Source organism: Ictidomys tridecemlineatus, chromosome 15 (assembly GCF_052094955.1).
Source record: "Ictidomys tridecemlineatus isolate mIctTri1 chromosome 15, mIctTri1.hap1, whole genome shotgun sequence".
Taxonomy (NCBI): Eukaryota; Metazoa; Chordata; class Mammalia; order Rodentia; family Sciuridae; genus Ictidomys; species Ictidomys tridecemlineatus.
In genome coordinates this window covers 52,600,479-52,626,900 of record NC_135491.1, presented here as the reverse complement: position 1 = coordinate 52,626,900, position 26,422 = coordinate 52,600,479, and the positions used below count along the sequence as shown (strand labels likewise).

The following is a 26,422-nucleotide window of genomic DNA, read 5'->3' as shown; positions in this document are numbered from 1 at the left end:
GGGGTGTCTAGCAGCATTTTTATACCTCCACCCACTAGATGCCAGCAGCATCCCACATCCCAGTTGTGACATCAAAAATACCTCCAGAAGTTGCCAATTTGGACCCCAGTGAAGAACCACAGATCTACTGAAACCTGCAGATTTCACGATTTCTAGTCTTTGGCTTCAGTTCAACACATGTTTTAATCAGGCTCCTCTGATTCCAAGGAGCAGAGACTGATTCCGAACAAGGGTTGATAGTCAGAATTCACAAGAACTGAACTGGAAACCCAAGGAGGAAACCTAAGAACAGGTCTGATTTTTTTCTCTTGTGGTTTTGTCACCAAAAAGGAGTAAGGAGGTTTCCCCAGAGAGAAGCCCTGGCAGGTTCTTGACTTATGCCCCAGAAATGAACTTCAGGATGCATCAAAACAGGAGCAAAGTTTAATTAGGAAAGCAAGGGGATTTGTTCAGAATTTGTAAACAGTGAGTGTGGGAAGTATGGGGAGGTGCCCTCTGGCTGGTGAGCTCAGCAGTCTTCACTATGGAGCCCAGGGTAGCTTAAGGAGATCCGATTCTTTTAGGATCTCCAGATGGTCATCACCCAGTCAACAGAAAGCATTTGGAATATACTCGTAAGTAAGTGTCTAACAATATTTTCCCTTGGCTTTATTTAGACTAAAGAAAATGTGTCACCTAAGCTAGCAACGTGTGTAGGCGTTAATCATATAGACTCATGATACTCTAAAATTCATGAATCTATTAAGAACTTGTGTCTGGAGAAGAACAGGCCTGGGGAGTAAAAGTGAGGGTGCTCGTGGCGCTTCTTAGATTTAGAATTACAGTTTCTAGCCAGGAGCAGTGGTGCACGCCTGTAATCCCAGCAGGCTGAGGCAGGAGAATCACAAGTTCAAAGTCAACCACAGCAACTTAGTGAGTCCCTAAGCAAATTATGGAGACCCTGTCTCAAAATAAAAAATAAAAAGGGCTGGGGGTGTAGCTCTGTGTTTAAGGGCCCCCTTCACGGTTAGTCCCTCTTTCCAGCTATCTCTGTTTCCTCTACCCCACCTCATTTCCATGGTCTCAGGCATCATGCCCCCACCGCTCCAGCCACCAGCCCCAGGCTACTGTTCTGCTATCTCTTTACTGGCTTCCTCTCTTGGCCATGCTTGCCGGCCTCCTGCAGGTTACCTTGCTCCTGGCTTTGACTTTGCTCTAGTAAGAATCTGTCAGCAGTCCAGCCTCACTTACCTGGTTAATAAGATTATAATGGGTTTGAGAAACATTCAGCTTGGGCATAAACCAAAGTCCACGAAATGCAACCCTAAGCGGGGGGGGGGGGGGGACCTCAAGAATGATTTGCTTTTGTAAGATCAACTGAATCACAATGATTCCTAGTAAGGAAACTTTAAAAAAAAAAAAAAAAAAAAGACCATGTGGTTGCTCAGCTCCACACCAGATGGCCCTCTCCGCCCACGATTTTGAAGGCTAATCGCCCAGTTCTCAGCAAGGATTTCTACATTCAAACTTTTTCTTTCTTTCTTTCTTTCTTTCCTTCCTCCCTTCCTCCCTCCCTTCCTTCCTTCCTTCCTACCTTTCTCTGATTACTTCCCTAATGTGTACGTTGCAGAATTTGCTTCTTTGCGATCCCAAGATCCCTCAGTTCTTGTTGAATGCCACTTGGCATCCCTCAAAATGCAGGGGGCACGAGTTTCAGTGTGAGGCTCCTGGAGCTGCCATTCTCGAGTTGGTCATGACCATGACGACTGCCCTTTCCTGCCCCCTCCACCCACACACAGCACCCCAACAACTCTGCAAACCTGCTTGGACTGATATCATCATTCCTTCCAAAATTAGGCTTGACGTTGGGTGCCAAGCTCTGCATGCTAATGGAATCTGGGAAGCTTCCAGGGTGGGTCTTACGAAATGCAGGGGGTGGGGGTGACAAGTAAGGGAGAATTCTGGGGAAATGCTCTCCTAGTGCATGTGGCCTTATTTAGGAAGGTAATGTTTGCATCTCGCTTATTTAAACAATGACTCAAAGCAATTATTTCTGAGGAGGAAAAAAAAACCTCTCCCTATAATCCAGAAACCGTAGTCAGGATAGGATCAACAGACACCCAAAGAACTGTTGTGGTATGAGACAGGGAGAGGGCTGGTGTTAGGGCCTCCTGTAGTTTATCTTTGGAACCCAACTGATGTCACTTATAAACGGGGTGACAGAGGTCAAGTCCCTCGACATCCCTTAGTTTCATTGTCTAAATATGCAACTTATATTGGTGCCCACCTCAGAGTGGTGTTGGGAGTTTAAACAAATCAACGCATGTCACTAATGTATCCATCAGGGGCCAATCAGGAAAACTAACCACTATTTCACCATGGAATCTACAAGAGGGAATTCACTACATAGGGGACGGAAGGAAGTGCTGAAGAGACAGTGTGGTTCATGCTGCAAGTGGGAGACAGATAAGGGTAGGGTGCTATTTCCAGGACACAGGGTGGAGGGACACGGGAAGGGAGCTGAGAAGCCAGAAACAAGGAGGGGGCTGTCCTTCCCGAACTGGACCTGAGAAAGGACGTCACTGCCGGCAAACCCCGCAGAAGCCATCCTAGAGGGGAGAAGAATAGCCTGGCTCACCACTGGGTCAAAGTACCCAGAAGCATCCATTGCCCTGGAAAAGCCAGGGAAGGGCCTGAGCGCAGCAGGGGGAGCAGCCTGACCTGCTCAGCACTGGCCAGGTGTTGGCCTCACCTGCTAGAACCCAGGACAGGGTGTGGAGGCAAGGAATGACCACTCTGCCTCTGAGGTAGGATGACTGCTTTATTTTATATCCCAAACTGAGACGCTTTGGGGAGGAAAAGAGGGTGCTCTTAAGAATTACTCTGGACACCTCAGAGGTGTGGTCACACTCCCCTCTGGGCTCCTAAAGGATTTGTCTTGAGACTCATAACAACAGAAGCCAAGGAGCCCTTTGAGCAGGAGGTAACACAATCAAACCTGCATTTTTGAAGCCCTCCTGAATCCACTCCAGGCTCTCAGAGGCTGTGCCTAGAGGAGGACAGGAGGACTTAGTCACCTGGCAGGGCCACCTGGGGTGGCAATGGAGGCATGCTTAAAATAGTTAGGTCATGACTTTGCAAACATCTAATACTTCAGTACCCCTGTAGCAGTGGCTCTGTGTTTCCGCCTCCTCCCTCCACACCCCTGGCACCCTGTCACTTGGCTCATCAGCAAGATGACCCGAAGGTGTTCTTGGTGGTGTTCCTGCTGTGGGAAAGTGTTGTGGAAAGTGGAGGGTATTGTCCCCACTTAATCCCTCTGGGTCACAGGTTGGGACCCATGACTTTTGTCCACTCACTTTTTCCTTCTAGGTCTGGGCTCCTTCTTTCACCCCAGTGCAATAGGGGTGCATTTGCCCCAAGTCCAGGCTCTCTCCCTCCCCTTCATTGTGGTCCACCCCCTGTCCACTCAGCAATTTCCTAGACATGCCCTCCTCAAAGAAGTGGGGCCTCTACCACCCAAAAGGGAGCTGGACACCCATCTCTTGACAGCACTAAGTGCCAGGCACCGGCCTGTTCGTTGGTATCATCCATCGGCAGGTCCAGCTGGTCACTGGACACACAACGAACCAGTGTTGACAGCAGCATTCTTTGCAGAGGGGACAGACTGTGGTAGGGACAATCCTGCTTTACACCCCCAAGGGGACAATATGTATCTAATTCAAGGCCTGTAAGGAAAAAAGACTAAATGGGGGGGAAAGCCATGACTTTCAGGAGCATAAAAAGAGTTTTGTGCCGGGCATGTTGGTGCACACCTGTAATCCCAGCAGCTCGGGAGGCTGAGGCTGGAGGATGGCAAGTTCAAAGCCAGCCTCAGCAAAAGTGAGGAGCTAAGCAATTCAGTGAGACCCTGTCTCTAAATAAATACAAAATAGGGCTGGGGATGTGGCTCAGTGGTTGAGTGCCCCTGAGTTCAATCCCTTGTACTAAGGAGGAGGAGGAGGAGGAGGAGGAGGAGGAGGAAAGAGTTTTGTGGAACCTGGAGGAGGAGGAGGAGGAGGAGAGGAGGAGGAGGAGGAAAGAGTTTTGTAGAACCTGGAGGAGGAAGAGGAGGAGGAGGAGGAGGAAAGAGTTTTTTGGAACCTGGAGCTAAATGTTACAGTGGGAAGTACAAAGCGGACACACCAAGAGCCTTGGGAAAAGAGGCTCTTTCTTTCTTCTTTTCTCTATAACTTATTAACAAAGCCCCTAAAAAGCTCTCTCTCCCAGTGACTCTGTAAGAACTTTACAGAATCAGCCCTCTTGGCCCCTCCAAGGTCACCTGGGTGTCACTCAGTCTATTATTATGAGGAAGCTGAGACTTGGAGGGATTGAGTGGCTCGCCCAGAGTCCCCCCAGGAGCAGCAGGGCTGGAATTGATGCTGGTGACGCAGCCTCCTTGCTCCTGCATTCACACCTGATCCAAGGTTCATCTTCCCGTTCCTCTGTCTCTCTGAGGGACTGTCATCTGTTTGTCATCACACCATCTACTCCTCCAATCACCCATTCCCTCTTCCATTTCTCCACATATTGAACCCTTCAATAATGATATAAGTGGACCCGGCAGAGTGGCGCACACCTGTAATCCCAGCAGCTCAGGAGGCTGAGGCTGGAGGATTGCAAATTCAAGGCCAGCCTTAGCAACATAGGGAGACCCTGTCTCACAATAAAAAAGAGAAAAGGCTGGCTTTCTCGAGTGGTAGTGCATTCACCTAGCATCCGTGAGGCACTGGGTTCAATTCTCAGCACCACATAAAAATAAAATAAAGATATTGTGTCCACCTAAAACTAAAAAATAAATATTAAAAAAGGAAAAAAAACAAAAAATAAATTGTGTGTTACTGTCTTGGGTGTTCTGCCACTAATCCAAGAAGTAATGTCCCGTGTGCCTCTTTTGATTGCCACATTCCAAAATGTTCTTTTTTATAATCATCTTTCCTGCTTTTTTTCCTTGTGTAGTTATTGATGGGGACAAAATAAAAAGCATTGGTTTTGCCATTTTAATGGACTTTCAGGAGAAAGTGGCTATGAATGTGTACGTCAAGTACACCATCTTTAATCAGAAGCCCGTTCTCATGAGATTTCTGAGAAAATTAAATAGTACATTGAAGAGATAGTTCCCAGAATAATGTCCAACTCAGGGCAGGCACGCAGATTACAGTAATTATTATGGCCCTCTTCTTATCATTATTGCCATTGCTGTTATTTCAAATGTTCTATCTGCTGCTCCGAGCTACAAGCCACACCAGAATACAATTTGGCAGGGATGGGGGAGGACTAATACCATCTACATAGTTTGAAACTGCACTAATCTAAATCTATCCACATTTTTTGATTATTTTTTTTCATAAATCCAGAGACTATTTGTAGTTGCTGGGGATTTAAGTAGCCTGATTTATCTCCTCTAGACCACAAAGTGTGTTCTGTTGACCTAGCAGAAATCAAATGGATTGTACACAAAAAGTCATTCCCTGCCCTTGGCTCCTGGTGGTGAGGGACTTGGAGCTATGATTGGATTTTTACAATAAAGGTCAAAAGAGCAGGTGCTAGGTCCTCCCCTGGCTGCTGTGGGCTGCGGGGGGCAGCCAGAGAAGGGGTGTGATGGAGAGAAGTGATGGGGACGGGAGGCGGGGGCTCAGGAGCTCCGGAGTCTGACAGATTGCTCTTGAACTTCATGTCACCTCCTGTTTCCAGTGGGCACTTGAGAAGGCGTCCTGATTCTCCAGCTGAAAACATAGGATGAATTTATTTCCTTGCCCTTTCAAGACCCAAATCGCCTGCCTTTCTGTTCTCCAAGTCTCTTCAGCTTTGCCCTTCTCTGAGTCCCCAGGGCTTTCCACATCTCTAACGACTTCTGAAACACTACAACCCAGAGGCTGCTTAACGCCACCGCAAGGAACGTAGCCACCTTATGCCTCGGCTTCCCCATGGGGAAGGTGGAAGTGGGGGACTACCTTGGTGGGGGGTGGTAAGCACAGCCTGAGAGATGCCTGCAAAGGACCTGGATAGAGACTGCCCTGGGGCAAATAAGCACAAAACACTGTGAACAAGTTCTGTTACGTTGTAAGCACTGCGCTAAAACCTTATGTGCATTATTATTTAGTTATCACAAAACCCCTGCAAGATATTTTTAAAATATTTCTTTTAGTTGCTGATAGACCTTTATTTCATTTATTTTTTTATACGTGGTGCTGAGAATCGAACCCAGCGCCTCACACATGCCAGGCAGGTGCACTAACCCTGAGCCACAGGCCCAGCGCCCACCCCCTCACCCCGGCAAGATTTAATGCTGTTATTTTCCTGTTTTACCAAGGAGGCAATGAAGGCAGAAAAAAGTCAGCTAACTGGTAACTCATCGGGGGTCATTAGAAGTGGAACTTAACTTTGGCCCCAGGCTGTCCACCCCTCCAGGCTTGCCCTGTTCGCTCCACAGCGCCCATCTGAAGATCTGAAATCAGCTCTCCTGTGGAAGGTGAGTAACTCAATTTCCCACTTTCCTCGGTTTTCCACATCAGTTTTAAAGGACACCAGAATTTCCGTTATATAGGAAGAACATGCTCAAGATATCTATTGTACAACACAGTGGCCACAGTCACCAACAATGTGTCATTTTTTAAAATTGCTAAGAGAATAGATCTTAAGTGTTCTCATAAAAACAATCATGTCTCTGAGGTAATGCGCGTGCTATCTAGCTCAGTGTGGCCTTCCTACAATGTACACGTGTCAGGACCATACACCAGGAGTATATAGGAGCTGAATTTGTTAATATAAAAATAAACATAAGGGCTGGGGATGTGGCTCAAGCGGTAGCACGCTCGCCTGGCGTGCGTGCGGCCCAGGTTCGATCCTCAGGACCACATATAAACAAAGATGTTGTGTCCCCCAAAAACTAAAAAATAAATATTAAAATTCTCTCTCTTCTCTCTCTCTCTCTCTCTCTCTCTCTCTCTCTCTCTCTCTCTCTCTCACTCTCTCTTTAAAAAAATAAATAAATAAAATAAACATAAGCCTGTAAAATAAATAAATAAAATGATTAAAGAATCACAGTGCTCATTTCTGGGCCAACCACAGAAAAACCTCTCTGGGATTAGAGATGGGAAATAATAGCTGGTATTGTTTCAGGAGGACAACGGCCAGCATCTCATTGAGAGGTCCTTCTTCCTGCCCAGGATAATCCAAACCACCCTAAAACTTACAATCTCAGGTAATTAGTAAACAACAAAGCACAGAAATTCAGAAATACATTAACAGAATGCAAAGCCTCTGATACATCTAGTCCACTTGGGTTCTGGAACCAGACAAAGGGAAAAGGGATCCAGTGGTTTATTTAAAGAGTCCATCAAAGGCAGGGATCAGGGCTCAAGGGCAGAGTCTTGCTTCATGATGTCTTGCAGTCAGCAGGTGGATTGACATCTTGGCAGGTCACACCCATCTCCGATGCCCTGTGGGCCATGGCAGAGTGGGAAAGAGATTCACACTGTCCCTGGGCAGTTGACTAGAGGAAGTGTGCACTGGTCATTCCCAGACACCAGATGTCTCTATCCACGAAGCTTCCATGCGTGGTGACCCACGTGCAATCCACGGACGGCTCCCGACAGTACTGCTGAGTCCATTTGGTCATAAGCACTTTAAATATACTAACTCACTGAATCGCAAGAGGTCACGAGGGGATAGACGATCCACATCCCCATTTCACAGGCAAGAAAACAGAGGCAGAGAGTGCTGAGATGTTAAGGAGCAGCAGGAGGCAATTCTGCCCTGAAGACACAGTCTCTGCCCTTCAGGAATTTATGATCCAGCTGGGAAGACAGACAGCCCTTTGCACCGTCTTATTCCTCTCATGTCCCTGCTCCCCTCCCCCGTGCTCAGGTGAGCATCCTGAAGGAGCATCCATCTCACACAAGAGCTCACCTGGGGCGGAGCTGAGCATTTGGGTTGCTCCCGTCTCCGTCTCCGGGATGATTGTGCTTTCTTTCACTCTGGGCCTGGGCGGGGGTGGTCCCATGGGAGAGCATGACGCCAGCAGCCCCCCCGCACGGCATGGCCACAGAAGGCTCTCGGGAAGTGATCTCCACTACCTGCGAGCAGCAGAGGACAGAGAATTGGGAACCTGGGCCTGTGCTTCAGGAACTCCACCATCCAGAGAGACAGAGATACTTTCTCAGCACGATTTTCACTAAGCAGGAAACGAAATATCTCACCATCGGTGCTGGCAGAGGGTAGGCGTGAAGCATTTATTGGAAACTTTGTAAAGGATGAATTATAAAGAGAATACTTAGGGTACAATCTCTATCTGGGTTTTTGTCACTCGGGATCTGGAAAAGAAAAGCTCGACTCTATTCTGATTAACCTCAAAATGAAATTTTCCATTTCCTTCCACTGTGAATGCAATCAGGAATACCTGCCACTTGGTCACCGATAAAAACTGCATGCATTTCCATAAGATGTTACCGTTACTGCAGGCATCTTGAAGTATTGCTTATTCCCACTGCTTCCTTGAAATTATACAAGTTATTAGACCTGTCACTAGATCTTGCTATGCATGAATTATTAAAGAAGCATGCATATTTATATCCAATTTTTTTGAAAATATTTTGATAACTCTATCAGTTGTCCTCATCATCTCATGTATTTTATTGTATGCATTGAAAACATAATTCTGAGGGGGATATATAGGAGTCATTAGACTTCCAAAGTGCTCTCTGGTACAAAAAGAGATTCTTTGTAAATTTTACACATCTAAAAATCAGGTTTGTTTCTGACTGTCCCTCCTACAAAGGAACAGTCTCATAAAATATGCGTTGTTTTCTCCATTCTCACTTTGGAAATGAGCTGAGACGCAGAGAGGTTAAGTAACTTTCCAAAGATCACACAGGAAGTAGCAGAACTTGCCTCCAAAACCAGACTCCAACTCTTAATCACAATGTTAAACTGCTTCTTAAGATGGGGTCCCTGTCCTTCATTTATGATCTGCTGAGGAAGACAGATTTTACTCTCCCTGGTTCACTGCCTCCTGCACACAACTCTACTTTTTTCTTTGCTCTCATCCCCAGAGAAATTTTCCTGTTTACTATTACATTTTACAAAAAATAAAGGTAGGTGGATTTTAATTAAAGTCAAATGGTATAAAGAGAATAGTTGGATCTAGCCGAGACTCTTTTTGGCAGGCTCCGGATGAAGACAGCATGTAAATTAACTTTGCTGACATAGGAATTATTTTGGCACAGGATTTTAGAGATTTTATGGATTGGCTGGGAGATGTGCTTAACCTGTCCATTAAAATTTGAGGTGATTGATTTGAGAAATTCTCTCCTGTAGACACCTATACTCATTTTTTTTTCCTGGAGGAAAGAAAAAACCTACCAACACCTAATAAAGAAAACATCAGGCTGGGATTGTGGCTCAGTGGCAGAGGGCTGGCCTAGCATGTGTGAGGCACTGGGTTCGATTCCCAGCACCGCGTGAAACTTATACACACACACATACACACACACACACACACACACACACATACACACATCACGGTGCTTTATCATCAACAGTTGAAACAAGAGAATAGAGGGGCAAAAGGAACTGGGGGTATCCTGAAAATGCATGTTACGAAACACTGGCCTCCAGATCTTTGTCCGTCCTCCTTGCTTCCAGAATCCTGAATTTGCCTGGCAGCACTGTGCACGCCAGAAATTAGCCATCAATTAAAGGCAGCCCCGCCCCGTTGCAGTGATTGGCCAGTGGCTCGGAGAGAAACCCAGTTCTGGCCAATGAGGTGTTAGGACAAGTCTTTTGAGACCTTCTGGGAAGATTTGATTCCTGAAAAGAGAGAGACTTTGGAAAAAGAGAGCTTTCGTTCCACTTGGAGCTCTGTCACGCAGAATCGAGGAGTCATGATGGAGAGACGTTAATGACACACGAAAGCCAATCGCAATAATCAATGCACATACGCACGCCGTATCTCTTGCAGCCAAATTCATTCCTAACAGATACGCACAGTCCCTTGATAGAAACCATGATGGAGAGAGGGTCTTCATTTTTTATTGTGTTGTGTTTTATTTTGTTTTCAGGTGCTGGATTGAACCCAGGAGTGCTCTCCCACTGAGTTACATCTCCAGTCCATTTTTATTTATTTTTATTTGAGACAAGGACTCATTTGGTTGCAGAGGCTGGCCTGGAACTTTGCGATTCTTCTGCCTCAGCCTCAGGAGCCTTTGGGATTACAGGCGAGCGCCATCGTGTTGGCAGAGAGATGGTCTTCCAGTGCATGCGGACTGCCATTCCGGGCTGGCAGCCAACCATCCCATGTGCCAGACTTGGGTTCAGTTGGCTCCCGCCCAGGGAGCCTTTCCCCTGCAGCAGGCACGCCAGGGTCCACTGTTGTGGCATTTGGTGGAGTGGCTTCAGTTTTTATCCTCCGGTACCATCCTCCAGCTCCCTTTCCTTTGTGCCCAAGCTCTGGCTCCTCATGGCCATCAGCAGGTGAAGGACCGGCTCTTCTATCCCAGCTCTCTCCATGGCCAACAGCAAGCAGCACATCCTCAGATGAGGAACAGACAGATGGCACTGAAATCCCAAGCAGCTGCTGCCCTGCACCCTGCCTTCTGCACTGGACCACGGTGGTTTCTTGCATCTAAATGCCCTTCTAGTGTTGCTGTTTCTGACTAAATGTCCCTGTTTCTCCTGGGCTTAGTTAAGACCTGAGCCAAGTGCCTCAGGCACTTAGCACAAAAACAAGCCTAGGACGCCTTCCCAGGTGCTCTGGAACCTTTGTCCTAGTTCTTACCCTACGTGACTCCTTTTAGCACTCAGCTTCACTTGAGTTGAAATAAACATTGTCAGTGAATCAGTCATTTAACGCCAGTTTTACCCAATAGAACGTTGGTGTCTCATTCATCACTGTATCCGATGGAGCTTAGCACAGGAAGTGGCACATAATAAATGCTCAGTAAACCCTTGCTGGGCGAATGATTGCTCTCCAAAGAGAAGTTAAGATGCGGCAGACACTCCATCACCTGGGGCCCTCTCAGCTGCAACCAAGAGCTCACGGAGTTAGAATGGAAAGCTCTCATCACCATAACTCCTGATTCTCAGTGATTCCAGGGTTGGCTAACTCACAACCCACGTCCTGTTAGCTTCTTTTTCTGCTGTATTCTTTATCCTGCTGTCATAGCCTTGTCCTCCGGGGCCAGCTCATTCATGGCCACAGGATGGCTGCCACAGCCCAAGATGATAAGATAACGTTGAGAGGCAACGAGGGGAATCTTCTCCTGTTTGAGAACGAGGGGAATCTTCCAGGCCCTTATTGGCCAGGATGGTGCCACATGTTGTCCTGACCCTGGTCATTGGCCAGGAGAATGCTGTCCTCCAGCCCACATTATGCAGAGGCCCAGGGGAGGCCTGTCCTCACTCCAGGCTGGGTGATGGTGTCACCGAAGCCACACGCCCCATGGCCAGTTGGACCCTGCTGATCCTCTCCCTAAACACCTCTTAAATCCCACGTCCACTTCTCTCCATTCTGCTGCCTTACCCTAATCCAGGCCCCTGCTATGGCTCACCCTCACCAGCCTCTTGTCCAGTTCCTTCTCCTGCAGAAGGATTTCTTAAAACATGACCTAGGTCCCGTCCTGCCCTCTAAAGCGGCTTGGCTTTGTGAATCAGATAGAATATGAGCCTTTGGCTGGGACGCATGTGCTCTGATGGCTCTGGCCCTGTCTGGGTCTCTGGTAGCCCCTCACTCTCTAGACCCTTCTCCCTCCAAGGACCAAGGATTGAATCCAGGGACTTGAGCAGGCTGAGCAAGCACTCTACCACCCAGCTGCATCCCCAGCCCTTTTGATTTTTTTCTTTTATACCAGGAATTGAATCTAGGGGTGCTTAACCACTGATGCGCATCCCTAGCCCTTTTGATCTTTTAAGACAGGTTCTCACGAAGTTGCTTAGGGCCTCACTAAATTACTGAGATTGGCCTTGAGCTTGCAAACCTCCTGCCTCAGCCTCCCCAGTTGCTGGGATAACAGATATGCATCCCTGTGCCCGGCCAGAGTAAATAAGTTTTAAAAATGGACAGAGCAGGAAGCTGCAAATTCAAATGCCAACCCAGGCTGCACAGGCAACCAAAAACAGGTAGCTGGTAAGGAGTACTATAGCTTCACCACAAGGAGAAATAATGAATGGCTGCCCAGCTCCACACTGGGAAGAAAATAAGGGTGTATTTATAACCAGAAAATAGGGGTGCTGATCCTCATCCAAAGAGCAGTGGCTCCTCCATTCCTGCTGACTGGAATTCCAGCTGTTCCCATGTGGGAAGCAGGTGTGTCATGAGGTCCTTCAGTGATTTAGAATGTGCTCCAGGCTCATGGTGCACATAAAGAGCAAACCAAGCTGTTTGCCCAATTTGACTGTGAACAGAAAGGAACAAGGAAACACTGAAGCCGTGATCCCCGCAGCAACTTGAACTTTTACCCCTTTGGAGAAACATCAGTGATGCTCCTCAAGCATGACTGGGTCTTGTTTGTATAGCCACCTAGAGAGAGTACTAGTGAAAACAAACAAGGCCTGGGCCCACCTTCTAATGTGCAAAGAGAAATGATCTGGAGTAAGGCCCAGGTGTTCGTATTTAAAATAACCCAATAACCTGACGGAAAGATAGCATGCACATAAAGTGTTCAAAGGTCAAATGCACAGCTCTTTGAATGGTCCTGAAGGAAACACCCCAGCAGAACCGCAGTTCAGGTCAAAAAACAAACAAAAAGAGCCACTTTCCAGGTGCCCTGCATGAGACCTCAATGCGTTCTAAAACCTTTCCACACAGATTGTAAACTACAGTCAGCAGTGAGAACCGCTGCTTTAGGGACCTAAAGATGGAGCATCTTCCGATGCCCACTGCTTAAAATAGTACCAACAAATTTGTGGGCACTCAATAAAGGCTGAAAAAATGAAGGAGTGCATGGTTTTAAAAACACATAAAGCCATACAGCTAGCTAGGTAATCACCAACCACTTCCACATTCCTTGACTGCAGCCTAATTACTTTAATGCTTATTTTTCAATGTCAAAATGAAATGGACTGCCTGTCTGGCTCATCTCGTATCAATTACTCTGCCAACTTTTTAAAACAATTTGTGGGTGGACGTTTAACCCTCCAGTTAGCAACCTATATTATTTCTTTTGCTTAAGCAATTTATACATTCTGGACTTTTCTTCTTCCACTATTAGTGGAGAACTGATCGTGCATTATTTGTGAAAACCTATGGGGAGGGCAGTGCTATGCCCATTTCAAGATGAGAAAAGCTGAAACTGAGGCTGAGAGACACTAAGGCACCTGTCTGGGTGGCACATGCATGATCAGTTCTCTACCCATAGTGATTACTCAATATACTGTGTCTCTATTCTCTCCGCTGTAAAATAGGATGAACATTAGTCCCTGCTTCAAAGTTTATTATAGGAGTTAAGTTTGATAATAAATTTTTAAAAGGCTTGTGCTGTTCATGGGTACATATTAAATATTTAGAAAATGGGTGGAACCAGATTATTACCATGGCCCATCTGGTTGGAGAGACTTCGGAGTACTCTCATGTACGTTTTTTTATCCTCTATATTATCCATTTTGGGGGAAAGATGGATGAGAAAAAATATGGGTACAATTATTACTAAATATTTGGGCTTATTCTAGGTTTCAGCCAGTTCCCTGAAACCCATCAGCAGCAGGACTCTCCCTTCTAGGAAGGAGTACTGGCAATCAGATTTCTGAGAGTCCCTTTTGTTTTCCAGAGGCATTTCATAGCTGAAAATGTGGTGGTGGGAGGGAGGGGGGCGGGAGAGAAGTATTGGGGACTGAATAGGAGCAGATTATGCTCCATGCTCATACAATGATGTCAACATGAACCCCAATGTCATGTATAATACAATGCACTCATAGAAAAAAATTAATTTAAAAAGTTGTGATAACATGGGAAGAACAAATTTTGAGCATTTGCTATGCGTCAGGCCCAGCACCTGCCTCTGGACAAGCATCAGCTGGAGTTATTTAATTCTGGCAAGAACAACCATGAAGTAGCAAGTGAGAGACTGTATATACAGACAGCGGCCAGGACACATCTGACAAGAGAATTCTGATCCGCATTAGAGTAGCCAGTCCAGGAAAATAAATATGACCTCTGCGGGAATTGACCAGGATGCTCAGAACCTGATTCATGATCACCAGCTTTCCTCTTCTGTCCCCTCTTCTGACTCAGGACCAACCAGAGAAAGCCAAATGGCATCTCCAAGGCCATTCCTTAGGATATTCCAATGAGCTTCCCCCTGCCAGCGACCTTGACCTGGGACCCGCTCCTGCTTCTGAGCCTCAGCAGAGAAGAACAAGGAGACCCCTAGCCCAAGGTGAGACTTTAGGCTCCTGTAGTTCTCCACACACAAAAAAGGAAAGTGCCCCTGTCACAGGAGGTGTCTTTGAAGAAGGGTCTGAGGAGTTCCTGAAGAGAAGGAGGAACGTGAACTCAAGACCAGTGTTCTTGGCATACAGGATGGAAAAGAATCCGGTATGCATTCATCTAAGGCACGCACAGAGGTTTATTTAGGAAAGTTGACTCCTGTTTAAGGGAGAATGGGAGATCTTAAGAGAGACGCCTTTGGGGCAGAGCAAGAAATAGGTATTCAAAGGAGAATGTGGGCTATCTCCAGAGGGAGAGACAGCAGCCCCTTGGTGTGGGGTGTTAATATTTCTAGAAGCCCAAGGCTAGGGGCTAAACTGGGGGTGGAGTTTTACAATTTCAAGCCAGATATTCCTGTGCTTGCCCATCGTCCTCATGTCACAAAGGTATGGTCAGGGGCAAAATTGTTCATGGGTGCTTTTTCCATTTTGATGATTTATGGGTGTTTCTGGCATGTCAATTGCTCATGGGCACTTCCTGTGAGACTCGGTATCTCTCCCTTTATTCCGAAATTCCTCTCTCACACCTAACACAGGAAGAAGAGAAAGAGGGCTGAGCTCCTCGGACAGCTTACAGATGCAGCTCACCAACCCATCTGCCCACATCAGTGAGGTGCTGGGTAGTGAGTCAATTCAGTTATGGCACACTTAAGGGCAGACCTCCCAGGGTGTGGGCTGAGTCCCACAGACTACCCTCACTTCCTTCTCTAGCTGGAAATGCGGTGCCAGGCTTTCACGTTTCTGTACAACTGCCTACAAATTTGGGGTTCCCACCACCTCCTGCTCCAGTTTATAACTCACAGATCTCAAGAAAATACTTTACCGATATTTATTAGTTCATTATAAAAGATGCAATTTGGAAAGAGCTAAAGGGAAAAGACGCACCAGGTACGGTATGCAGTACTCTCCAGGCACACCAGGCTCTGGGCACCTTGATGTGTTCCAGATCCTGGAAGTTCTCCGAAACTCATTGTTTAGGGGACTTAATGGTTGTGTCCTGTAGGTGGTGTTGATTAGTCCCTTGGCCATTGGTGATTAGCTTCAATCTCTAGTCCCTCCCAGGGATCAGTTCTCTGACAGCTGTGCATTGCTACAGGTAGTTTCTACTCTTCATGTAACCAGATAATCAGGGCCAGGCTGCCCAGGTACAAAGAACCCCTCCATCCTTTGGGGATATTCTAGTAAACAACAACCTTAAGTCTTTTATAGATATCCTGCTAAAGGCAATGCCACCCAAACATCTCGAAAACAGAATTGGTCCCTGAATTCACACTTTTGTATTCAATTGTGTTCACTCATTTTATCTTGATGACCTACAGGCATTAGCTACCAGAGAGGACAGTCTACAGATTAAAGGAAGTCTAGTCATTACAGTGCTTACATAGAAGGTGACAGGGCTCCCAAAGACAGTTAGTTGTCTCAAGAATTTCTGTTGAGGCAAATACGGGAACGAGATTAACACCTCCCTCTCTCCCTCCTCCCACCCCTCTCTCTCTCTTTTTTTTTTTTTTTTGATACCAAGGATTGAACCACTGAGCCACATCCCCAGCCTTTGAACTTGTGATCCTCCTACTTCAGCTTCCTGAGCCTCTGGGAGTATAGACATGTGCCACCATGCCTGCCTCCTCCTTCTCCTTTGAACTGTGTACATTTCTACGATCCCCAGGTGGCTTGTGAATTGGGAAATCAAGGCTCTCAGCAGGAGACTTTTCAGTTGGGGTTGGGTGGGCCCAGGTAATTCATTTTATCCCAGTTGCCAATAGCTGATGTCCACGCCGTCCCTCAGTTTGGATCATTCTGGGTACTGTCCTAAGGTGTACAGGATGCCTGATCGATTCCTACAAGACAGGACAATGGATGATCCCACCGATTTTATTTGAGGTGATCAATGTTTTGCTGAAAGATCGAGAGATACTGGGTTGATGCCAAGACATGTTCATTGCATTAGCACAAATTGATTGGAGACCTCACAGTCCCTCAAACTGCCAATACTGATGACTCAGCCTGTCAGATTGCCACTGTGCATTCAGGTGGGAAGGTCACCAGGGAGACACAGCCTGGAAGCCACCTGCCTGAGAGCTCTCTGTAAGCAGGCTCCCAGAGGCAGAACAGGCTGGTCCCCAAAGGTAAATGAGCTCAGAGTCAACTTTCCACCTTAGAATGGAGAGAATGACAAAAAAACAAACAAACAAACAAACAAAAAAAACCAGAATATGAAACGTTCCCCATGGCTCACCTGTCTCTGGTCCAGTTTCGTGATGGCAACTTTTTCCTCATCAGCATTTGTGTGGACTGAACCCAGCATAGAGCGGGCCTCCCTGCAGCAGTCATCAGCCAGCCTGGAACTACCATCTTCCTCGAAAACTCACCTAGAAACTAAGACAAAAGGAGGGGCTACTGATGAACAGAAACATATTGACCAGAATAACTCATATGCCTCGTATTGCTGCTCCAGCAAACGGCTCTTCTGCATGTTGTCACTACTGTTATTACTAACGGTCATGTTATTATTCACCGTGTTTTCTTTCAGGGGTGCTGGTAATCCAGCCCAGGGCCTCCTGCATGCTAAGCAAGTGCTCTACCACTGACCTACATCCCCAAACCCCAAACCTCAACAATCCTGTTAGCTCTTTAGAATCGTCATGTTAACTCTTAGATATGATTTAGGAATGATCTATCATGCTAGGCATTGTGCTGAGAGTTCTATCAAACTGCTTACGCAGCTTTAATAATTTTAGGTATCATTACCATGTCTATCTAATAGAGAAGAAAATAGGGATGAGAGAAATAAAGTAACGGTCCATGTCCATCTAATAAAGAAGAAAAGAGAAATGAGAGAAATAAAGTAATGGGTCCCATGTCAAACACTTATTACCTGTCAGATCATGATTGGAACCAAGGTCTTCTACTTTAAGACTCCTGCTCTTTGGTATTCCCCAACAGGTGTTGTAGGTACAGAAAGAAAGTATAATATCCACACTCAAATCTAAAAGATTCATCTACAGAAATAATTGTTAGCATAGAATTGTTGGCCCATTTTTAAAATGGGACTATTTTTATTTTTTTGTTGAATGACAAAGTTTCTTTACGTAAGTGATTTACAAATATTTCATCCTATTCTGTAGGTTTTCTTTATTTTTAGTTTTATATTTTGTTACTTGGGATTCAACCCAGGGGTGCTTTACCACTATCCTTTTTTTACTTTTTCATTTTGAGACAGAGTCTCACTAAATTGCTGAGGTTGGCCCCAAACTTGTGATCCTCCTGCCTCATCCTCCCAAGTCACTGGGATTACAGGTATAATCCACCGTACCTGGTTTTATGGGTTTTCTTTTTTTCTTTTTTGTTTCTTTTGTGTCCAAGGGAGAACAATGGTTTTAATTCTTTCATTTCTTTTTTGTAGTAGTTTTAAATTTTGCTGACATTCTTTTTTTTCTATTTTTTTAATTTTGTTACCTGACCGTTGCCTAATACAAAGTTATAAAGATTTATGCCTATGTATTTTTCTAAGAGTTTTATGATTTTAGTTCTTATATTCAGGTCTTGGACCTATTTTGAGTTTGTTTTGGTATGCATGAGAAAAGAGTCCAAAATGATCTTTATGAGTGTGGATAACTGGCTGTTCCAGCATCATTTGTCAAAAAGACTATTTTCTCCCACTGAATAATATTAGTACCCCTGTTGAAAAATCAGCTCTGTTCTACTGACCTATAGGTCTCTCCTTCTTCAAGTGTCATACTGTCTTGATTACTCTATAAGTGTACTAAATTTTGGATGTGTGAATTCTCCAACTTTGTTCTACTTTCCCCAGACTGTGTGTTCTGATCCCTTGCAATTCCATACGAATTTTAAGACCAACTTGTCAGTTTCTGTCTTAAGTCTTTTTCCTTTGACAAAGGAGTCAGCTTGGGTTTTGATATGAAGGTAATCTGAGGGATTCTGAGAGTGCTCATCACGTCAGATCCTATGCTGAGCATTCTGACAGGCGCCATCTCGTTGGATCCTCAGAGGACACAGGATCATGAAGACGGTGTGGCTTTGGGTGACATAGTTAGATTTCTCAAGAATAGATGGAAACAAGCTTTGCTTGCAGCAGGTTTATTGAGGGAGGGGGTGTCCTTAGTACCAACACCTGCCTTGAGGGCTCCAAGGCAGCAGCATAGGCAGAGGGGGAAGTTGAAACCAGATGCAGTTAGAACAGAAGCCTCAACTGATCCCATGGAAAGAACTGAAGCTGGGGTGGCCTCTCATCAGGTCCCAGAACAGAGGCAAGGACAGGTCTCTGTCCCTGATCATGGATGTCAGCTGTCCCGGGAAGAATGAAGCAGCTCCCTCTTCTGTTGAGTGTGATTCCTCAGGAGGGTCCCAGCTGGGGGCATCCAGGAACCATAGCTGGGATAATGAGCCCCGCATTCTAGAAGAGCAATCCAGGGCTCACCACGGCAGAGCAGATCAAGGTGACCTCTAACCCCTCAGCCTCACTGCAGCCTCCTGGCTCTTAACACACAGGCTACACCCGTAACTCATCTGCACCCGTTCAATCAGAGCTCGAACTCCCTGAACCGCAGCCTCACCAGCACTCCTCCTCCCCCAATGTTGAGCCTGGGACTTGTGAAGTGCCTCAGCCTGAGTCCTTGGGAGGTCATCTTGCACTGGGACTTCAAAGACTCAGCATTTGGAAACAAACTCTGGAATGAAGACTAAAGCTTCCCCCTTCTTAACTCTGCTGAAAAGTGAGGCCCCTGTCTGTGCTTGGGGCTCAGAGAGGCAATGCCTCGCAGATGACACCCCATGGTTTCTCGCTTGCCTCGCTGCCAGGAGATAGGGCTGGAACATTGTCTTCCCAGAGGGCAGGTGGCAAGGGCAGAGGCCCTGCTGAACAGATTAGCGAGGACTCGTCTTTCCTAGATAGGCTGTGGCAAGGGTACAGATTTTGGTATTTTGGGTGCTTGAGGCTCCATTTCAGCAGAGTTTCCAAGATCAATGCAGTTTAACCATCGGCACGTGTTTTTCCAGAAGTCTGTTTTGGGTTGACAAACATTCACTATGACTCCAAGCTTTACATTCAGAGTTTAAAAGGATTGGAATAGAGAATCCCGGGAGTTTATGAGGCCCTGAAACTGTTGTTGTCTGTGTGTGCCCACGTGGGCTTTATGGAAGGAGAGCTCAAACGTCTTCAGTAGGTCTTGTAACCTCTGCAAATACAGGATTATTAGTTAAGTGGCCAGGTGCAGTGGCACAAGCCTATAATTCCAGCAAATCAGAGGGCTGAGACAGGAGGATCACAAGTTTGAAGCCAGCCTGGACAACTTAGTGAGAAACTGTCTCAAAAAATTTAGAAAAGAAAGGAAAAAGGCAGGGGATGTAGATCAAGAGTAAACTATCTCTGGGTTTGATCCCCAGTACCACAAAACAAGACACACATACCTGTCCACACAAACACAAACTCCTGTCCCCAATTCTTGGTCTCTTCCTAGTTTTACCAAAAAGTGGTTCTAGGTTCGATACCTGATGTCAGTCATGAGACATGCAAATGACAAAGTGAAAAATTCTGATCCATCTTAGCATCACGTGTGTGGCTATTAGACCGCGCGGAGGTGATCCAACTCCGGCTTTTTCCTGCACGTCTGATAGTTAAACAATTGTGCTGAGCACTTTTTCCTCATCTTAAAATGTTTGCATTTTGATCCTGTAAAATATTTATACAATGCATTGGTGAAGATGGAGGTTATACCAAAAACAAAAAATGAAAGTAATCTAAATAGGCCAACAGTTCCTTAGAGGCTTAAACTAAAGGAAGGGGAAGTGAACATTTATTGAGCATTTCCTTTGTCCTTTGAAAAGCATGGGCCTTTCTATTCATGTCTTATAACTCTGAGATTGCCATTGCCCATACTCTCAAGTGACTTTTTAATTTTTTAACCAGAATTCTGAAACTTAAAGAACTTATCTTTAGTCCCATAGAAAGCGAATGGCAAAGTACATTTAATAAATCCATGGAATGCTCGTTCTTATTTATGCACCAGGACTGGTCACATTTCTCCCTGGAATTCTTGGTGAACAGTCAAGGAAGACTTGAACTTTGAGTGCAGAGGAAGAGCTGTTCCTCTCTCAGGGACTGACCTGCATTCGGAGGATGAGGAAGAAAGCGGATGCAGGTGCTCTCTGTTTTCTCTTTACCTCTTCCACCTGCCACTCCCTGTGTTTTAGAAGGAAAGTTTAACTCCTGTGAGCATGGCAGGATTGTTTTCAGACTGAGGAGTTTGGAAGGGATACTAAGATTCCCTTCTCTTTTTTTCTGGGAAGGAAGCTGAAGCTTCCCATCCCTTCCCATCCCTTTCTCAGCTCTCCTTCCCAGACGGACACTGGCCCAAAGCATCCTTTGGCACAGGAGGACTCTACTCCTAGAATTTCAAAGCCAACTGTTCTCTAGGATTGAATGATCATTTGCTGTGCAACAACACAAGCTCCATTCGTGGAAATGAAGTTACTCCGTCTGTGTCTCTTCCTGCCTATTGGATTATATGAGGAGCACTCCCAAAGGAATGCAAATAGGGAGAGGTCAGAAAAAGCTACCTCAAACCTCAGCACCAGGGAGGAAACAAGTACCAGTTGCAGGGGTGTCTTTGTGCCTGGCGCTGTGCTTGAGGTGCCCACACTTCTCATTCCTACTTAGTCTTTAATGACAATCCTTCGAGCTTGTTACAGATGTGCACAAATTTTAGGGGAGGATATTAAGTATCTGAGAAATCCAAAAATTTGCCCAATTTCACCCACTAATCATTGGTGGAGCCCATGTGTAAGCTCGGGTTGACTGACCCCTATCTCCATCCAAGGGAGGTTACCTCCTAGAGTTCACCTTAGCAGGTGAGTACACAGGGTATGGCATCCGAGAATCCAGTCTCCAGGGACCTGATTCTTACATGTCCCTCTGGGGGATTCAGCAGATGCCTGGAGTTGGGGACAGGGAGAGAGGCTCTTTTCTTTCTAACTATGAAAAGTCATCCTGCTAGGTGACATAAGTGAAGGATAACAAGAATAGCAGATGTTCTTTGCACATACCTGTGCATCTGTTGGGAGTTCATGAACACCGTCCTATGCGGTCCTCACAATAACCTGGAGATGAGAAGCTGAGGCTTGGAGAAGGTACCTTGCCCAGGCAAACTTGGGCACTTTTGCTAGTTAACTAGTAAGCGAACGATCCTTGATTCACACCGGGGTCTGTCTGACCTCAAAGCCTAAGCAACTGCTGCATTGCATCGCATCTGACATTGAGATTTTTCTCTCTGTCCTCAACAACTCAACAGCTGCTAACCCTTTTATTTACGGGCAGTGCAGGCAAGTAAATTTTATTGCCTAATGACAGAGCTCTTTTAATTAGAGAACGGTTCACCCGAGAGAACCTCCCTCTCTAGTTTGCTGGTGGGTATTTATTCATTTAGGGCTGCTGTCAATTTTAATTAGTTGTTTGATCTTTGACCACTATAAAGTTCATCTGATTAAAAAATATTTTCTTTTTATGTAGAAAATTACCAACAAATACCAAAAGCTTTAGATCAACCAAGACAAACATGCCTGAATAACTATCCACAGAGTTTGTAAAGTGTCTGCATGCACCCTTGGCTTTTGTAGAGACATTTACGACTTCAACACAATCTTTGCTGTCATTGAATTATTGCCAACACATCAACCTCAACTTGACCATCAACTTTGACTTTTTTCCCCCTGGCAAAAGAACAGCTTAATATCTTCACAAATGCTGAATTACTACACAGAGAGAACTAGCACCATTGAATACACACAGATACACAAACACACACACACACACACACACACACACTCACACACTCACATTTTTTCAGCAACAATCACTTTTGAGAGGCTAAAATAATACAAATCCTTAGTACTCTAAAACACAGAAGGCAACCTTTCATGGGTCATAGGAAAGGGAGGGCTTATAGCATAGCGAAGAATATACATTGAACACAAAAAGGAATTTCCTCTCTGAAGTTTAGGGACATTGTTTGCCAAGAATGTCCTTCTTGGAAGAGGCCTGTGAATAGAGTCAGTTTCTCCTCTGGTATTTTTGGAATTGGGGAAGGAGTCCTATGAATTTTTAAGTATTTTTAAGTATTCCTTCCATATCTCCTCCTCCTCCTCCTCCTCCTCCTCCTCCTCCTCCTCCATACCAGGGATTGAATTCACGAGCACGTAACCACTGAGCAACATCCCCAGCCCTTTTTGGTATCTTATTTTGAGACAGGATCCCACTGAGTTGCTTAGTGCCTTGCTAATTTTCTGAGGCTGGCTTTGAAATCACGATCCTCCTGCTTCAGCCTCCTGAGCCACTGAGATTACAGGCGTGCACCACTGTATCTGGCTTCTTCCATATCTTCTTTACTTTAATCTCTTGACAGAGCTCTTACTCTTCTGTGGTGGTGTCTAGATTATTAGGCAAAATTAATCAGAATTCCCCTCCAAAATTTGTATGTGTCAGAATCGCCTTGTGTCCCGCTAATCTGAGGCTGAGTGCCACGGTCCTCACTCACTACCTCACTGTAACTTGAGCTGAGAGCTGGTCTCTGGCGAAGACCCATGTTACTGGAAAATGAAAAAGTCTCAGGACTGGTCCCAACTCAAGTACCTTTTCTCTCTTTTTCTTCCCATGGAGCTCCCTTTCTTTGAGTTTGTTAACAATGTCTTTGTTTATCTTTCAAGGTAGCCTGAGACTTAAGCAACAGAAACCTTATGAAATGTGAAGCTGACAAATGACTCAATGGGGGTGACCTCACCAGAGTATCAAAATAAGTCAGCCATTGATAATCCTTTTACATACACCCAACATTCTTCTTGATTTAAAAGTGATCTATGCTCATTATAGAAAGCATGTAAAATAAGACAAAACCCAAAACTCTCCCCAAATCCTATCATCCAGAGGTAACATCTATTAAAAATTTAGTGTATTTCCTCCCAATTGTGTGTGCCTGTTAATGGTTACATGTCCTAAAAATCCAGACCAGACTATGAGCTGGGGGTTAAGCTAGAGGTCTTATGTTTTACTTAGCTTTTTTTTTTTTTCTGTGACCAAAAAAAAAACCGGACGATGACAACATAGAAGAGGGAAAGTTTATTTGGGGCTCATGGTTTCAGAGGTCTCAGTTCATAAATGGCCGATTCCATTGCTCTGGGCCCAAGTGAGGCCAAACATGATGGCGGAAGGGCATGGAGGAGGGAAGCAGCACAGGATGTGGCAATCAGAAACCAGAGGGAACTCTGCTCACCAGGAACAATATATAAACCCCTAACGCATGCCCCAAATGACCCACCTTCTCCAGCTACACCCTACCTGCCTATAGATCTCACCCAGTTAATCCACTCAACTGGATTAATGCACTGATTAGATTTAGGCTGTCATAACCCAGTTGTTTCACCTCCATGTTTTCTTGCATTGTCTCACACCTGAGCTTTTTTTGGGGAAACCTTATATCTAAGCTATAGCACTTTGAGTTCAATCCCCAGCACCACCACTCCCCTCCCCACCACACACACACACATACACACACAAAGAATCTAGAATAGTGACTTATGAATCTAATATGTATTTATGCTTTTCACTTGACTTGAGTTTGTTTTCAATTACTGTGAACATTCTGTGAGATACAGCTATAAACAACATTAATCTGTTTTGCAAGTTACTCCTACTGGTTACTTGATTTCCTCTGGGTGTTTGTCTTTGAACTTGGGAGGCTGTTCTCTAGAATGACCTACATAAATATGGTAGTTCATGTTTCATGTTAATATCACTGATAGATTAATTAGATAAAACAGCCACATGTTAATTTTAATTGGTAGGTTGTTACCATAAGATCATCCTGACTTTGAAGTTCTCCGGATCTGGGTTCCAGTCCTGGCTCTGCAACTTAAACCTGTATAGATTTAGGTTTAAGCAAATCAACCCAGATCAAAACTCATTTTAAATATTCACAGTGTCTGGCTATTGAAAGATAAAAATATATGAATATTCAAAGAAAATCGCCAGATACATTTGAGTTGCCATATTTAAGTAAGCGAAACTCAAAATTAAAAGAAACAACAAGCCAATCCTGTTTTGTGCCATATGAGTTTTCACCAGAGAAAAGGCCACACTATTATGTGGTTAAAAAGTACTTTTTTTCCCTCAATTGATATGCTAAAAGATGACAAATATTAAAAATCAAAAGTGTTCACTTTTCAAAGGGTTACTCTAGGGCTGACTGAGGGTTATTAGTCTGGCTAAATCTACACCTTGGAAAATAACTGTCATTTTAATTTTCTTCCCATTGTTCTTTGAATACTCCAGAAATTCGTCTTCCCTCAGAGCTGCCTGATATCTAATTTTTGAGTTGCTGCTTTAAAAGATGAGGGCCCTTCCCCCACCCCCGTCCTTAGAAATCTGTTCACAGCTGGTAACACTTTTCATTCCCTTAGCTTCTTCTCTGAGCAAGGACTGTGCAAGCTCCTTCCACCTGCAATGTCTCATGGAATCCCAGGCTTTGATGAACTGGGGTATCTACTTTCCAGATGTTCCTATTACAGTACCTGCACTTTGCAGATGAGGAAATCAAGTCAAAAAGCTGGTTTGATTCTCTGGCTTTGCCATTCCAGGAGGGAGCGAAGACAGTCGAGGCCATCAGTTGTCACTGATCTGGAGGTGAGTGTCCAAGGCTAAGGGTACAGTCTCTTCCCCCTTGACCCCTCCCAAAAGAAGGTGGAAGCCAGACTGCTGCCCCTTCCTCTCCAGGAGGCTGAACAGATGCTCGTGGGAGGCATCGACCCAGTGAAAAGTGGCCAAGGTGCCAGTAGCAGCCTACCACGTTATGGAAGTCACGGGAGGAGGCAGCCCTGCCGGGTCCTGGGCTATCTGTGTAGAGCGCTCTCAAGTTCAGCACCGGCTCGAGCGGACAGCGACCAGCCCAGGGGCCAATGGGGACTGCCCTGCCATCCTCAGCACAGGCCTCAGAGCGGTCCCACTGTGCTGACACACTTGCCTGAAGTCCCCACCCAAGGCCTGTCCGGCTGTTCTCAGGACTCTGTGTGGCACCCACCCCCAGGGGTAGCACCCACCCCTCTAACCCAGACACAGGACCCACATGGGCAGCTCTCCAGAGTACCCAGGTTGGCGTGTAGACTGCCCAAGCACAAACAAGGTCTGGACATGTACCCACCCTTTCATCTGGCTAAGGGCTCTTGTCACCCTGGGAGTCCGGAGTCTGTCTTCCTGGTATCATTTCTTGAGAACCCCTTCTTCACGTATCTTTTTAGAACCCCTTCTTCACATATCCTCTACTTGATTTAAAAATATGCTTATCAGTTTGTAGTCATATATATATATATATATGAAAAATCTAAAGTGAGGAAGAAATATATATATATTTGTAGATATATATATGTATGCACACATGCACACACACACACACAGACCAGGGGCCTCACACACGCTATGCAAACACTCTACCTAACTGGGCCTCATCTTCCACCTTAAGCACCTATGCTTATGAATAAGGTAGAGCACGAGATAATAGTGTCTGAATAGAGGGTAATGGAATCTCTGCAGTTTTGCATGGGTGCTGGAAGAATTACTTAGACACTGTTGATACAGGTGCTCAATAATGTTAATTGAATGAATGAATGAATGAAAAAGACCAGGATAAAGGGTAATTTCTAACATGTTTTTCCTGTCCTTTAAATTCTTTTATAATGAGATGTATTGGTGTTACAATATAATCAACACTATTTTTTTAAAAAAATATGTTATATGTAGAGTTTGCTTATAAATTATAATTTCAAATCTTATTTCACAGCCCTGTGGACGCTCTAGCATTCTCACCGACAGAAAAGGAAATGAGAGCTCAGTGAGTATGATAGAGCATAGTTTATTCATAGCTGCAATCACACAGGTGCTAAGTGCAAAAAAGTCTGGGTTTTCTGACCCCATTGCCCTTGA

General features: G+C 45.3%; 2 long non-coding RNA genes across 5 annotated transcripts; one reads left to right on the top strand and one right to left on the bottom strand.

Annotated features, from left to right (window-relative positions):
- Positions 1 to 368: 368 nt before the first annotated feature.
- On the top strand, positions 369 to 18,297 carry LOC144370913 (uncharacterized). 3 transcript variants are annotated; one of them, XR_013431001.1, is made up of 4 exons: positions 369 to 618; positions 6,332 to 6,490; positions 14,246 to 14,390; positions 15,962 to 18,297. It is a non-coding gene; the product is annotated as an uncharacterized LOC144370913 (long non-coding RNA). The 3 variants fall into 3 exon arrangements; XR_013431002.1 differs by lacking the exons at positions 14,246 to 14,390; positions 15,962 to 18,297 and adding exons at positions 7,141 to 7,222; positions 10,080 to 10,862 and having other exon boundaries at positions 380 to 618; XR_013431000.1 differs by lacking the exons at positions 14,246 to 14,390; positions 15,962 to 18,297 and adding an exon at positions 10,080 to 10,862 and having other exon boundaries at positions 450 to 618.
- Positions 5,005 to 21,753, bottom strand: LOC144370914 (uncharacterized). 2 transcript variants are annotated; one of them, XR_013431003.1, is made up of 3 exons: positions 21,502 to 21,753; positions 16,676 to 16,815; positions 5,005 to 5,744 (listed from the first exon to the last, which is right to left on the bottom strand). It is a non-coding gene; the product is annotated as an uncharacterized LOC144370914 (long non-coding RNA). The 2 variants fall into 2 exon arrangements; XR_013431004.1 differs by lacking the exon at positions 21,502 to 21,753 and adding an exon at positions 19,867 to 20,094.
- Between the last annotated feature and the right edge of the window lie 4,669 nt (positions 21,754 to 26,422).